This window comes from Camelus bactrianus, chromosome 15 (assembly GCF_048773025.1).
Source record: "Camelus bactrianus isolate YW-2024 breed Bactrian camel chromosome 15, ASM4877302v1, whole genome shotgun sequence".
Taxonomy (NCBI): Eukaryota; Metazoa; Chordata; class Mammalia; order Artiodactyla; family Camelidae; genus Camelus; species Camelus bactrianus.
The window spans coordinates 50,237,958-50,253,130 of NC_133553.1; positions in this window are offsets into that span (position 1 = coordinate 50,237,958).

A 15,173-nucleotide genomic window follows, 5' to 3' on the forward strand; every position below is an offset into this window, starting at 1 on the left:
AATCTGGGCTCCAGCCCTGCTGAATTGATAATCTCTACTGATTTATATTCACATTCTGACTCTATCTTCTGCTATCTTTAATCTGCTATAGAGCCATGTAATGAAATTTTCATTTCAGTTATTTTAGTTTTTAGCTCCAGAATGCCAATTTTCTTCTTAGTTTTCATTTCTCTATTGAGCTTGGATCTCTATTTACTCATTATTTGCATATTTTCCTTTAATTGTTAGAACATATTTATAACATCTGATTGGAAGCTTTGGCTACTTTATTTAACATTGTACCCACTTGAAATCTGTTTCTGTTGATTAATTTTTTCCTGAATATGCATCACCATTCTATATTTCTTTCCCTGTCTAGTAATTTTTGGTTAAAACTTAGACATTGTGAATATTATATTGCAGCACCTCGGTATTTTCTTTTGTTCTTCTGAAGGTCATTGGCTTTATTCTTTTTAGTAGGTAATTAAATTTGCTGGATTCAATTTTTAAAAACTGTCTCCCCCATAATGTGAAGACACTGATGTCTCTGGTCAAATCTTTGTGTGTGTGTGTGTGTGTGTGTGTGTGTGTGTGTGTAAGCCTGTCTCCTTGATGCCTGCATAATTTCATAATCAGCCAATATGTAGGAAGAAGTTATTCTTAGACATCTCAAACTGGTAAGACTTCCATCCTCTCCTGATCAGGCTATGTTTCGACTGAGAAATTAATTTAAAACCACAACAAATCCTGAACTTTTCCCAAGGTTTCAATTTTTTTTTTTCCTGAAGCTTCCTAGGGTCTCTCACATTTGCACATAATTTTGAAGTTAGATAGTGATGAACAGGACTGTTTACTGCTCCCATATTTCTACCTCTCTTGCTTCCAAAATCCTCTCTTCACATTTTTAGCTTTTCTGTCACCTACTCTTAACTGAGTCTACCACCTCTGGCAAGTAAAGCTAGAGATCTGTTACCTAAGTTGGAATGAATGTAAATATCCTTAGTCCACAAATGTTCTGCTCTTCTATGGTTCAGTAACAGTTGTTCATAAATAACCACTTCTCAAATTTTTACCTGCTTGAAATAGTTGCTTATAATTATTTTACCTAGCTTTATATTTATTTTCTTAAAAGGAAAATCACCCAATCACCTCACACTACCGTTACCAAAAATAGAGTCCTAGATGGATATTTTAAAATGTAGTCAGTAGGTTCACTGACATATTTATGTTTGGGATCTTATCCCCCATACCCAGATGAAATATTCTATAAGGTCCATACTTTGATGCTCATTGTTATATAATAAACAATCCTATCATTGTTTAAGATTTTAAAATACAGACTCAATTAAGAAATTACAATGTTTGATCCAAGATAGTAATCAAAATTTTGCATTAGATTTAATGTTAAATATTTTCCCTACCCCTCCCAATGTCCATCCCAGCTCAGTCTTGCTTCAGGTTGCACAAAGGTATATAAAGCTTTGTTGGTTCCTCTAGCATTACAATAAACTTTGTTGGTTCTCTATAATCATAGTCAGTTTTAAACCTCTTCAGGGTGAGATCAGGGGAGAGAGGGGACTTGAGTAAGAAAAATAAATGTCTTTTTTGAATAAGTGTAATTGTAAGTTGATTCTGTGCTTTGTGGAGCTGGCAGAAGTTCAAAGATTCTTAAGTTCCTATAACCAATAACTGTTCACTGAATCTCCTTGTATTATGAAAAATGCAGTTTTTCTCTAGCAGACTATCATTGCTCTCTTTCAGCTTTTGTTTCACTGACAGTCTGCCCTACCTGAATACTACTGAGGTTCTTACTTTCTGGCAAAAGTCCTTTTAGATAGGACTTCAGTTAGCTCCAGGCTAACTTCCTTTTTCTCATGACCCACACTTATTCTATAGGAAATACCTGCATATTCTTAGCTCTAATATATTCTAAGAGCTCCAGTCCATCACAGTTTAGAAATGTTTATTCTGCTGCCATAAGCAGCTTTAGTATATAAGGTATGAGTGAGGCACCAGTATATAATTTTCAAATGCCTAAGAAACACTTAGGAAGCTTTCTTACTGGTCTCACTGTGGTGAAGCTCACTTCACCACAGTCTTACCAGGAAAGGGATAGAGACATATGGCAATAGCTCACACCAAGCTTCCTATCCCTTTTTATGTCTTTAATTGGACTGGGAAGTCTAATAATTGAGAAACTGAAATGATTATAAATCAATAAAAAATGTTTAAAAAAACAGAAAAGAATTGAGAAACTGACTAGCAATAATTTCCTTTGTAAATTATGAATATGGGGATTTTGCTTTGAAATTTCACATGTACTCTATCTTGGTGCTTCCATCAAAATAACAGTTTTAATATCTTATTTTATATAAATTAGGATAGTCAGTGATTTTTCATAAGACCAGATTAGCTGGAACACTTGAGCATTCTATCTTAGGGATGATAAAATCCTTACTGCTAATATTTAATCTTTATGAAAAATTTGATCTTTTTAAGTGAGCATGTATTATGCAAACTATGAAAAGGACACTGAATTGAGGCATGGAGAAAAGTGACAAGCTTAAAAGAAAGGAGCCAAGAAATTAAAATCTAGGGGAATGGATGAAATCGGACTTTAATGCTGCTTCTGAGAAGCAGTGTAGTGCAATGTTTAAGAGTGGAAACTCTGTAGTATTGTAACTCTCCAGTTCCTGCTCTAGCATTTACTAATCATGTCATCTAGGATTCTAAGTCTAACTTTTCTCATCAATAAAATTATGTAATAACACCACTCATATACAACATGGTATGGTTATACTAATTGAAACCATATAACACTTCTAAGTACATTTGAGCTCTCAATAAAAGTTGACTTTTACTACCATTATTATAATTTTAAAATATTTTCCAGTCAGACACTATAGAAATACCAAGGAAAAATTAAAGTAGATATTTTTTAGAAAAATAGATATATAATCATAGTCTGGGACCAATTCATTACCACAACCACCCAGATCAAACGTTATTAAATTAGAGGCATGAAATGTAGGATTTCTGATTTTTTAGAAAGTTCTCGATAGAGACTTCATCCAGAGACTTCTGGGCATAGATATTGATTTCTCTCCCAGGTGATACTGCGAGTCTGTTGATGGTCAGTTTGATTCAACAAAAAGGCAGGCCTCAAATGAATATTTCATATTTTTCTTTAATAATTATGTAAGTTCTGTGTTGAATACCAATTTCACTTCTTAGATCTGACAAGACCATAACTTGCTCAAACAGCATAATTGGAAGCCATCTTCCACCTATTAAGGACTCTAGGGATCAAAGAATAATGTACCAAGATGTACAGCTCTGTATGCCTTCTTGATTCCATCAGATTTTGTATCTCTAAGTAATTATATTGCAAACTTGGGCTAATTGTGTGTGTGTGTGTGTTTTCTGTGTGTGTGTGTGTTTTCTGTGTGTGTGTGTTTGTGTGTGTTGTGTGTGTGTGTATACACATGCATACCTGAACAGGTATGTGTATGGTCTCTTCTCCATATAACATAATCTACCTGAAATAATGCACATTATTGTTCCCTAGCTAATGATATAATTTATATCATTAAGATATATGACTTTGCTGTTCCCACAACTCAGCAGTTGGCAGTAAATTAATGTTCACAGTAGCCTCTGTAGGATCTGCAAATGTACATTTCCAAATGAAATGTTTATTTATGTGAATACATACCTATAGGCCTGTATGAATATGGTTAAAACATTCCATTTTTTTTCCTGTTTTCCAGAATATACTAAGTATAATTTCATTTTTAATTTTTTATCAAAAAATCTTTCAAAGTTTGTCATATAACTGGTAAATCACTCTACTTCCATATGAATATCATTTAATGCTATAATCATGATAATACATTTACTCATGTCATTATATCTCAATAGATAAATGGAACAATAGAATAGTTCTAAACTTACTTGAGCAAATAAGATAACTGGCATACTCTGAAGCAAAACCAAACACCCAAGTTAAAAGATATGGGAGAACCAAAGGAAAGTTAACGGGAACACTTTTGTGGGAATGAAATATAAACTCAATATGGTATTTGTTAGTAAATATACCATGTCTGAGAAGGGAGGTTGCCAATTAGTAAATTTTACTCCTTTCACATGTACGAGCAACTGCTATGAATTTTTCAAGTTATAAAAGGTTGTAAAGGGACATGATTCATAAAAGAGATAAATGCCGATATCACTGATATTAATGCAGCTAATATTTGCTCTAACAACTGTAGTACAAATGAATGCTTATTGAAATATTCAGACATTATCTTAATACGCGCTGTGTATTTAAATATGTATGTGTGTATGGTTCTGTGTCTTCGGGTTTGTTTGTGTAAGCTCTAATAACAGTTAGGACTTTAGTAAACATAAAAATATATAAATTACTCTAATCCTCTCTCCCTCTTTCTTCCCTCCCTTTTAAATTTAGCCCTTTAAAATCTTACCAAATTTACCTGCATTTAAAACAGCCTTCCCTGAGCACTAGAGTCCACATAAAGTGTAGTAATCCAAAGATTAAAATGATTTCAAATTTATTGTTAAAAATAATATGTGAGTCATGGCTTCATGACTTATTATCTGGGTAGCAACAAAATAATTACTTAAGCTTCATGAGCTTCAGTTTCTTTATCAATGAATTAGGACAAAATTATATGCTTATATTATTTTTATGATAATTGCATGGGAAATGTATAGAAAGTCCGTAGGTCAATGTCTGGGACACATAAAGAGTTCAGTAAGTGATAATTTGTATTGTTGGTATTAGCCCTGAAAATATCACTTCAGCACCATATTATTCTCAGCTTTATGTTTTTTGGTCTTCTCTCAACTAATTTATAAGTTTATAGGCATCTTTTCATTTTTCATAAGATTAAGCACACTAATAGGCACAGAGAGCTCAATTTGGGTAAGTAATGTTAAATGACTTTGAAGATTGGAGGGATCATAGAGATTATTCTGTTTCTCTCATTTTCAGATAGTGTGGGGGAGTTAGATTCAAGTGATGGTCAAAATCACCAATTTATTTTTGATAGACCAAAAACTAGATTCCAGGTTCTCTGTTCCTTGACCATTACTATTTCCACTATGATACATACAGCACTTTATATCAAACAGAAATATATGAAAACAGTAGTATGGCACTAAACTCTCCAGCTGTGACCTAGCCTCTAACCAAGGTGCAAGCACCAGGGGTAAAAGTGAAACCAGCATAGAAGTGCAACCCTAATCCTTTGGGCCCCAGGCACATCCCAAATCAAGGTCTAGACTACTATTATACCCAGGAGAAACCCAGCTCCCTCAGGGCTCCAGTTTCAGTCCAATAGCCCCCATTTCCACCTCCTCTGGGCAGTGATGGCTACTGAGCATAGGAGAAGCCCTGACTTGCATCTGGCTCTGACTCTAGCCTGTCCAACTCCAACCCTCCCACTAAGCCAGCATACCCTAGGGGAAGCTGCAGCCCATGTTCACTTCAGATCCAGCCCTTCTATCAAAGTCAATGGGCACATGTAGTCTGTATATGGATACTCCCACACAAGAACACTCCTTCAAGACCTGGGTGAGTAACTATTTCAACAAATTTCATAGACACAGATAAAGGTAAACAAAGTGAGAAGACAGAGGAATATGTTTCAAACGAAAGAACAAGAAAAAATTTCTGAAAAAAACTATAACAAAACAGAGATAAATAATTTACCTGATGAGAGTTCAAAGGAATAGTAATAGAATGCTAAGTGAACTGAGGGAAAAGAATAGATGAACACAATGAGAATTTTAACAAAGAACTAGAAAATATATATGAGAACCAGTCATAGCTGAAGAATACAATAACTAAAATGAAAAAATACACTAAAGGGAATTAACAGCAGATTAGGTAACACAGAAGAATGCCTGTGATCCAGAAGACAGAATATTGAAATCACCCAATCAGAACAGCAAAAAGAAAAGCAAATAAAAGAAATGAGAAATGTTTAAGGGATCTCTGAAATAACATGAAGCATACTAACATTTGCATTATAGGAGTTCCAAAAGGTGGAAAGAGAGAAAGGGGTTGAAAATATATTTGATGAAATTATGGCTGAAAACTCCTCAAACCTGAAGAAGAAAACAGATATCCAGGTAAGGGAAGCACAAAGAGTTCCAAATATGAACCCAAAGAAACCCACACCAAGAGGTATCATTAAACAGGCAAAAGGTAAAAATGGAGAATTCTAAAAGCAGCAAGAGAAAAACAAAGAGACATATACAAAGGGACCCACATAAGGCTATCAGATGATTTTCAACAGAAAATTTGCAGGCCTGAAGAGAGTGGCATGATATACTTAAAGGGCTGAAAGTAAAATAACCTACAGTTTTGGATACTCTACCTAGCAAGTCTACCATTCAAAATTGAAGGAGAGATAAAGAGCTTCTCAGACAAGCAAAAACTAACAGAATTCATCAACACTAAACTGACCTTACAAGAAGTATTAAAGGGTCTTTTTTCAGTGAAAAAGAAGAAGCTACAACAAGAAATAAATTATAGGAAGGAGAAAAAAGCAAATATATGGCAAAGGCTGTGGACCAATCAGTTAAATAAGCTAGTACAAAGTTTAAAAGATAAAAATTACAAATTTAACTGTAACCACAATAAATGGGTAAGAGATAGACATGAAACGGCACAACATGACATCAAAAAGACAAAACATGGTGCGGGGTAAAAATGTAGAGCTTTCAGAATGTGTTTGAAGTTAAATGACTATCAGTTTAAAACAAGCAGATATAGTTACAAGTCAACATATATGGTCCTGGAGGGTATAATGCTTAGTGAAGTAAGTGAGACAAAGAAAGACAAATACTATATGTTTTCACTTATATGTGGAATCTAAAAACAAAACAAGCTAATGAATATAACAAAACAGAAACAGACTCCTAGATACAGAGAACAAACTAGTAGTTTACCTGAAAGTAGAGTGGATGGGGGATGGGCAAGATAGAGGAATGGCATTAAAAGGTACAAACTATATAACTTTTAATTTTGATATAATTTCAAATTAGAGAAAACTTCCAAGGATTGTACACTAACTCTCATATATTCTTTACCCAAATTACAGATTGTCTCTATTTATCATTGTTGATAAGAATGATTTGAGAATAAGTTAGAGATAATGTGCCTCTTTACATCTTAGTAATTCATTTGTATCTCCTAAGAACAAGGGTGTTATCTATATAACCACAGTATTACTATCAAAGGCAGAAAATTTAACACTGATACAATTGTTACCTAAATTATAGCCCATACTGCAATTTCATCAATAGTTCCCCAAAATGTTTATTATAGATACTCCTGAACTCAACCCAGAATCACACATTGTATTTAATTGTCATGTTTCTTTAGTCTTTTTTAACCCTCAGGCAAGATCCTCAGACTTTCTTTTTGTGTCTTACTCATTTTGTTTGGAAGTACATGCTAGTTGAAGTCACCTCAATTTGAATTTGTCTGATTTTCTTCAACATAAGATTTAGATTATACATTATTTTTGGTTGTAATACCACAAAGTGATAGAGAACCTTACTAAATTATATGAGGAGGCATATGATGTCAGTTTCTTACAATATTGGTGATGTTAACTTGGACAATATTTTCACCCTCTGGATTTAACAATGCTTCATTCATTATTTTCACATTGTTTCAACTCCAAGGAATATGAGTATTTAAGAGTATCTATTTATTTTTTTCCAGTGTGGACTCATAGGTTCCTTTCTATTGAGTAAGTATATCATTATATAGTCTGATGCTCAAATTGTCCTTTCATGTCTTTTAGATATGCTTTGAGCACCATCATACTTTGAGCACTTCCTTTCTTGATGGTGAAAGAGATGTTCCAAGTGAATCTTACTTTATCTGTCTCAGCCCTGTAATCAGCCTTTTATCCATTACGGAGAATGCAAACCAACTTATTTTTTAATGAATTATTACAAGAGAAATCCATGTGAAGGTGCTTTTTAATCTAAAATATTGAAAAATCTTATCTTCTATATTGCAAGTGAGTAAATTCATAGTTTTTATGTCAACTATATAGGTCATTGTAAGCTGGCATCCAATGCATAGAAAGGGAAACCCAAGACAATAATTCAGTTGCTACTTTGGCCCTCACATCTGTTATCTTCATAGTCTGAGAGAGAAAAAAAAATCTTACTTTCTTCCCTCTTTCAAGCACATTCTTTTCTCTCCTTTTTCTTTCCTCCCTGACCCTTATTCCAACTCCTGGATCATGGGGATCTTAATCTTAATTTAATCATTAAGATTAAAACTTTACTGAAGATAAACAAATGCTGTGTCTTCTTCCTTGTATAAATATCCAAGGAAAGGAATCTCTAAGTGTCTAGCTACCTGCTTAGGATTTGTATGTGTTTTAGAGGTGAGGGAATAGAAAAATAACACACATGAATTAATGTACCAATAAATTATCTTGTCCAAGCTCTTTCTCCCATATCAGAAGATCATTTTTTGCTTGCTTTCTTGATAACTAAATATCCAACATATGCAGCATACTTCTATGTGATTAGAAACACCAGATTCAGCAGGGGTTGACTCCATATAAAACTGCTTTCCTGCTGCTCTAGGTTCTTGTGAAAAGCAGCCAGTGAGTAAATCAATTCACTCTAAGTATCTATGAATTTAAAGTGTTCACCCTTTCTAGGACATGTGCCGATACACTAAAAGAAAGATTTAACTCTAAGGAATGGAACCCAGTAGACAGTTGGGACAATGTTATTTGGAGAGAGGACCAGGACAATTAGAATTTGGAATATAACCTTTTTTTGAAAGATGAAAAATCTCAACATATAGACCTATTTGTATTAAGTAAGTCTGCTTCTCAATGACTACATTACATTTTGCAATGGGAACTGTTTAATTCAGACAACTTAGGAGAGGTAATAATGCATTACTGAGCTATAGAAACAGAAGGTGGAGGTTTGTGGATAGGGATTCAACCCATCTGGAGTGTATTCCCAGAGCCATAGCTGAATAAGTAACAGGATTCTCATTTGGACAATTTTTGCTTGCAGGTGGCAAAATGAGTCTTCCCTTTTGCTCTGGGGATTTAGAACCTACGATCTTCGCAAAGCATGAAACTCCTTCAAGTTCATGCAGAAATGGATAAAGCTGGAGGTTAACAATCATTTGTAATTTCCTTAGTGATGAAGTCAGTTAAATTACCAGCAGGAAAGGTAGCTGTCTCTGGAAAAGCTAAGGATGATGATTTCCACATTTTCTCACTTAATATGCATCAAGAAGTGGACATTGACCTTCAATGAGCAGAGCTTTCATTTACTAAGTAATGAAGCAATTTGCTGTCAAATTGTTTTATCAGACCCTATTAGTCACCTGGGATACAATGGATAAGGAGTTAATTTTATTATTTTCATGGGACCAGGCCATTGGGACTGAGGCTAACTTAGGAAGGGAAGGCACAGTAGAACATGCATTTTCTGTAGATTCTTAAGAAAAGAGTATTTTAATTCTTTTGAAATTATGGGTTATAAAAGGTCTTGTGAGTTGATTTACTTTTTATAAGCCCTTTGACTTAATAACAGGGGGTCAGGTTCTCAACGGCAGTTGTGTCTCTGTGACTGGACTGTCAGAGAAAACTTTGCAAGATAATCTCTTCACAGAAGAATAGCCCATATCTGTCCAACAGTGCTTCAAGTTCACCTTTCAAATTTCCTTCCATTCAGTTCAGCTCTACTTAATTCAAGGAGAGCAACTTAGGATCAGATAAATTTACTTGGGCAGACCCAAAATGGGGGAAATGTTGGTTCTGAGAGAATTCCTTTGAGCCTGTATTGGTTTAGACGTATGAGTTGATCCTTTACTCAAATGAGAATGAAACTCATGATCCTTTTTTGATCTTAACAAAAACTGTTCTGTTATTATAAATGGTATCCATAGCATTTGGATTTTCCTACTCTCAGCAATACACATTAGCTACACACCAGGATCTCACCTGAAAATTCGACTATCATTTTCTAACTTCACCAAAGAGCTGAGACTAATTGAGACAGAGCCATGATCTGATTCTATCTGCTGGATGTCTTTCTTTATATCAAATTATACCATCAGAGTATTACAAACATAAACCTTGTTGGCATTGATTCCTTCTGAAATGTCTTCGTTAGTGTATAATATAATAGGAATGTTATGCTATAGACCTTTCATATGGATGACATAAAAAACAGTTTTATCATAAGAAATTTTTTTATAATCTTACTATTGAAAATATTATGTATTATTTTTTCAATTTTTGTGGATAAAGATCTTCTAAACAAACTTCCATTAGATTAGATATAAGAAAAATCTGTCAAAATTATCTTCTGATCACATAGAGCTAATTGGAATTCTATAACTACCCCAGTAATCCGTTTGCCTTGGTTTTTTGGAAGCATGGGTATAAATTATCAGTCCCACTTTGATGCAACATTTATTTGTTTTCCATTTCTCTATATTTTATTCATTTTGGTGTTTTATGGTGCTGTTGATGGTGTTATGGTGTTATTGTTCATTGACTACTTTCAGATCAACATTCTTTTTGATACGTAAGTTAACCAGACATACAGTTACTATGTTAGCATTGCAAAATTTTCCTATTTCTCTACCTACAGTTACTATGTTAGCATTGCAAAATTTTCCTATTTCTCTAAGAGGCATTCTACTTCCAGACAATCACCAATCATCCTTTCCCTTGCACAGAATCCATTCATTTTTCCCTTGCACAGAATCCATTCATTTTTACATATCTTCTTTCTTAAGGCACAGGATCAAATATATAGAATGTAAAGAATGTCTTTATTTATTTCTTGATGAAGAATACCACCTTGATCTCAATAACCTAATTCTTAAAATTTTTACTTTGACACACTTATAAAATACTGCTCAAGAGTTTAGGATCCTTTTCCCTAGCTATTTCTTGGATCAAATAAGGTCATCAGATAAGGATATACTTGGAACAGATTCCTCTGGACACTGATAGAATTGACTACACCATTGGACAAAATTGAGGAGAATTATGAGAACCCAAAGTGTAAAAATATTTTTCCTGTAGGAAAATTCATGAAGAAATAACCTTTTACCTATTTGTGATGTTCAGGGCAGAGATCAATCAGCAAACTATAGCCAGAGGACAAAATCCAGCCTGCTGCTTGTTTTTTGTAAACAAAACTTTGTTGTGACACAGTCATATCCATTTATTCATGTATTATCTAGGCTGTTTTCATGCTACAGTGGCAGAGCTGAGTAGTTGCTACAGAGATTATATGACTTGCAGAGCCTAAATTATTTATTAGCTGCCCTTTAGAGAAAAATATGTTTGCTAACCCCTGATTTTGAGTAACTTCGAGCAAGTCATTGAACGAATTCTCTGGGTATTGTGAATTTATTCATGATAGGCTTTCCTCTTTGCCTTGGTAACTACGAAGTTCTTAATCAAACTTGGCACCTATCAATAATATAGTGTCACTATGCTAAGCATTTTGTGTACTAATGTAACTCTATCTTCTTACTGCCACATTTTTCATTCCTCTATATTTTTCAGCTTCTAAAAATCTAGTTTTGCTGTATGTATCTCTGCACAAACTGTCATAGCATCTCTACATTCTACAAAGAACATTGTCTAATTTATTTACATTCAAATAACCACCTCTCTTCACAAACTCTAATTTTTCCAATAATAAGACAGAGTGGGAAATTATCTTGCAGCAAACATGATTTGGGAATTAAAGATAATGTGGTTTTTAATTTAATATATGATAATTGAGCTCCACAACATGTTTTAAGTCAAAGGAGTGATATTTATTCAAAAATAAAGTATTTGGGGAGTTAGCATGAGGATAGTGACAAGACTATAGAGATCAGACTTAAACAGATCTAGGTTCAAAATCCTGGTTATTCCAGCTTTGAGACATAGGTAAGTCACTGAACACTTAGGACCTTGCTTTTCTCATCTGTAATGTGAGTAGAATATAATAAAATTTCACATGTTTAATATTAGAATTAGATGAGATAGGGCAGAGATATTCATTTGTTTTGTTCATTGCTTTATCATCAGTGCTTGGCACATGGTAGGCACATGTAGGTAGGTAGGTAGGTAGGTAGGTAGATAGAACTAGATTCATGGCATACATTAAGTATTCAATAAAAATCAGTTTATACTGTTTTTAGAAATCAGTTTTCATAGTAGAGCACTTTAGCCTTATTTAGAAATTATTACTAGTCACTGGAGAGAATAACTTTTTAACCTATCATGCCTCAGTCAGAGATAGAAGAAATTCTGCTAATATCCAATGCATGTGTGGGCTACTTTGAAGTTTGGCATAAAAACTTCAAAATATAGGTTTCCTAGTGGGAATCTTTTTAACCCATAATCTTAGTTCCTCAAGTCATGGGCCCATCTCTGTTGAAGAAAAATTGAATATACAGCTACTGTACGTGGGCTGGAGTGTGGGGAGGTAGGGTTGGTCTGTCCCTAGAAGATGAGGTCAGTCCACTGAATGGTGCTAAAAACAAGAAGAATGTATAAATAAGCAATCAGCTCATATCATTCAGTGGTCTGTTGTCTCATTCATTTGTTCATTAAACAACTACTTATTTATTATTATGCTATGTTAAGTAATAGTGTCATGTTTATTAGTAAGATAGACAAGGACCCTGCCCTCTAGAAGGATGCTTACAATCAAATGGTTGGCTCTTGTCCTCTTTTAGAGATACCCTAAGAATTCATCTTGATTAATGCCTTTTCTCTTTTGCTATGTACTACATGTTCATGTCCCGCTGCCCCACCTCCAAATTCATATGCTGAAAGCCTAACCTTCATGGGAGGAGGGGAATTAGGGAGGTAATTAGGTTTAGATGAGATCATGAGGATGGAACCTCAGTGATGGGGTTAGAACCCTTATTAGGAGAGGAGACTAGAGTTTGTTGTCTCTCTGCCTTATGAAGACATAAAGGCAAACATATAGCAAACCACGAAAAGGGCTTTTACAAAAGCTCAACCATGCTGGCATCCTAATCTTGGACTTCCTAGCCTCCAGAATTATGAGAAATAAATTCATGTAGTTTAAGCCACCCAGTTGGTGGTATTTTTGGTACAGCAGAACTAAGACATTGTTCAAAATAATCTAAGATATTTATTTTAACTTGATTTAATTTTCATGAAAATATTGGATGAAGGCATATTGAGTTCAGTTTGCTTAGTGCCTCTCCTTGTGATAAACACGCTTTGAAGCAAATTAAACAACCATGAGCTTTTAGCCCATCTCAGCTTCTCAGAGTTCTACTTAGTTAAAGTGGAAATATTGCTATTAGAAGGTGATGCTTTTTTTTTCTTTTGAAACCCTCACCTTATTCACTAAAAGTATAACTTGACATTTCATTCAACATTAATAGGAGATTAAAATTTAGGATTGCATGACTGCACACATCTACTAGGGATGACAATTAACCAGAAAGTACCTTTTTTTCTCACTCACTTTGAAGACATAGTAAATAATAATAATAATAATGATAATAATAATAATAACAATAACAATAATAACAATAACCTAAGTTTATATATATATATATAAACTTTTTTTTTTTTTTTCACACATTTAGATAATTAGGGAAGGGGAAAAGCATATATCTTTCTCCTGGTCCCTGTACTTGGCCAAATTCTTAACACAACTGGAGGGCAAAAGCATTTCAGTGTTCATTTGCTTTTTTAAAATGACACACAAGAATGCTGACAATGCCACCTCTAAACAGAAAAATACGCAGTGTTCTACATCCTTAACTTGTACAGTGGAATCTTCTCAGTCCTTGCAATGCTATGCTCCATATTTAATCAGTTAAATCAATTCAGTATTAAAGTGGTGGGCTTTTTGTTGTTGTTGTTGTTTTAATCAATTTGTTCTGTACAGTTTGCAACTGAAATTAATTCACCATTCAGTTGGGATTCATTTTCAATTCAATTTCTTGACCAAATTGCATTTTTACATTAAATTACATTCTTATGGATCTAAGTTGAGTGTGAGTATAATGATTAATAAGGACATGTAACTTCATAAATTAACCATAATTGGCCACAGTGATTGGTAAGGTAAATCCTATTATAAAGGATTTGATTTGAGAGACTGGAGATAGGGTGGGTGGGCGATGGGCTTTTACATTATCCTATGGATGTTTTATGGAAATACCCATTAACTTAGAATAATTATTATTTATTCACTTGTAAACTTGTTTCACTTAGCTCAACATTACTTTTTTTTGAATGAATAAATGAGTGACTAACAATAGCAATTTAAAAATGCTGCTTAAGATAATAAAAATAGTAACAATAATCCTTTAAAGAGACCATAATTTTCCTCTAGAAAGAATATTTTTTCTATTCAGTCTTGAGTGCACTTTATAGAAGAAGAGTAGAAAATGTACTATGTTCTAATCTAAATATCTTATGAATCTCATTCATATACACTATAAAATTTTAAGTATGAAAATTTACTCTAATACAATGAAATTAACTACCATTTTATAATGAATACATTACAAAATATGTATCTCCAGGAAACATGCATATGCTCTTTCCTCCACTATTAATCCACAAACAATTTCATTTTAGTTTAATTTTGGTAATGTAAATCTGGGAGAAGTTTACAAATTATGTTTAATTCTCCAAGTTGCTTTTATATAGCCCTCCCCTATTATGTGTGCTGCCAAACTGTACACACGCAAAATGGATATGATGGTTTATTTTATGTGCCAAACTGACTGGGCTAAGAGATGCCCAGATAGCCGGTAAAACATCACTTCCGGTGTGTCTGTGACAGTGTCTATGGAAGAGATTAGCATCTGAATTGGTCAAATAAAGATGATCACCTTTACTAATAAGAATGGTCCTCATCTGTTCCATTAAGGGCCTGAATAGAACAAAAAGGTGGAGGGAGGGCAAATTTATTCTCTTCCCTTGAGCAAGGACATTCATCTTCTCTTGCCCTGGGATATTAGGTACTCTTGATTCTCAGTCTGTAGGACCTGGACTGGGATTTACACTATTGGCTCCCCTGATTCACAGGTCTTTGGACTCAGTCTAAATTGCATCACCAACTTTCCTAGTTCTCCAGTTTGCAGAAGGCAGGTTGTG